Here is a 1,987-nt window from a genome sequence, read left to right as displayed (position 1 = left end):
TGACGCCACAGCTCTTAAGTCCGGTGGAGGAGAATTCCACAATTTAGGTGCCACCGATTCGAAGGCTCGGTCACCCTTAGTTTTGAGCCTAGTGTGAGGGACAACCAGTAAGCCCTGATCAGAAGACCTCAGAGACCTGCTGACAACATATGGGTGGAGTAGATCACGAAGGTAAGCAGGTGCCTGACCATGGAGGGCTCTATATGTGATCACAAGAACCTTGAACTGGATCCTGAAATTGACAGGTAGCCAGTGTAAGGAGACCAAGATAGGAGTGATATGACATGACCTCCTGGACCTGGTCTGCAGCCTGGCAGCAGCATTTTGGACCAGTTGTAGGCGGTCTAGAGATGATTTGCTGAGGCAGGTAAAAAGCGAGTTACAATAGTCCAGGCCTGATGAAATAAAAGCATGAATAATCATTTCCAGCTCAGAGTGTGATACAATAGACCTGAGTTTAGTAATGCTTCTAAGGTGGACAAAACATGTACGGGACAAAGACTTTATGTGCTGGTCAAGATGCATAGCCTGATCAAAGATAACACCAAGATTTCTCAATTCCGAGCTCACATTTGATTTAAGAGACCCAATACAATTTACAACATTAGAAACAATATTATCAGTAGCAATGATGAGGACTTCAGTTTTGTCTGCATTTAACTGAAGAAAATTACTGGCCATCCAGTCCTTAATAGCAGACAAACAGTCGTGCAGTACATTAAGTTTATCAATCCTGTCAGGTTTAAAAGAAAGATATGAATGATAACTGAATGTCGTCCGCATAGCAATGGTATGAAATATCACATCAGTGAGCTGATAGGCAACAATTTTTTCTAAAATTTTTGAAACAAAAGTAAAAACAGCTGTTCCGGGTTTTACTCAGCGAACCCAGCAATCCTGCTGAAAATGTCTTGTGTACATTCCGTCGCTCGCGCAAATTTGTTGACCCGACCCGAACAGACCGGCTGTACCGAACGCACGGGAGGGGTCTGCAGCGGAGGACAGCGCCTCAGGCTGAGGGCGAGGAGCGGGACACGAGCCTGAAGGTATTTAAGCCAGGCCATGTGACCAGTGACCAGGCCATGTGACCAGTGACCAGGCCATGTGACCAGTGACCAGGCCATGTGACCAGTGGAGCTTTGAAGGCTGCCGGCCTGCGTTTGAGAGGTCTCCCTGCAGGCCAGTGTGACACACAATAGGCTTTTACTCCTCTCTAGTTCAGCGTCTGTTGGCTTGGGCGTGTCCCAGCACCTTGGGCGTGTCCCAGCACCTTGGGCGTGTCCCAGCGCGGCTCCCCCGGGAGAGGTTGGCCCCGAGCCGTGGAGCACACAGAGACTTTAGCGCCACGTTTTCTCAACGTTTGAACGTTGCGGCAGCCTTTGGGTCGGCGAGGACCGTGAAAGCTGCTGTGTTCTGAGACTCTCTTACAAAGACGGCTGTTTTTCGGTCATAACTGCTCGGCATGGCTGTTTTTCGGTCATAACTGCGCAGCATGGCTGTTTTTCGGTCATAACTGCGCAGCATGGCTGTTTTTCGGTCATAACTGCGCAGCATGGCTGTTTTCGGTCATAACTGCGCAGCATGGCTGTTTTTCGGTCATAACTGCGCAGCATGGCTGTTTTTCGGTCATAACTGCTCAGCATGGCTGTTTTTCGGTCATAACTGCTCAGCATGGCTGTTTTTCGGTCATAACTGCGCAGCATGGCTGTTTTCGGTCATAACTGCGCAGCATGGCTGTTTTTCGGTCATAACTGCGCAGCATGGCTGTTTTTGATGTTTATGTATTTGATGGTTTTCACTTGGTGATGAGCTCTTACAGCTCTTGTGGCTTTGGGATAAGAGCTGTTAAATGGCTGAAATGTAAATGTACATGTAAACGCAGCACAGAATTGGCTCCCCTGGACTCGACACACCCAGACCTGCAGGACAGGTTCAGGCAAGAACAAACAGTTCCTAGTATGGTGATATCCAGGCTCCAACTCTGCAG

The sequence above is a fragment of the Conger conger genome, chromosome 7 (assembly GCF_963514075.1).
Source record: "Conger conger chromosome 7, fConCon1.1, whole genome shotgun sequence".
NCBI lineage: Eukaryota > Metazoa > Chordata > Actinopteri > Anguilliformes > Congridae > Conger > Conger conger.
Note: the sequence above shows the minus strand (reverse complement) of the source record.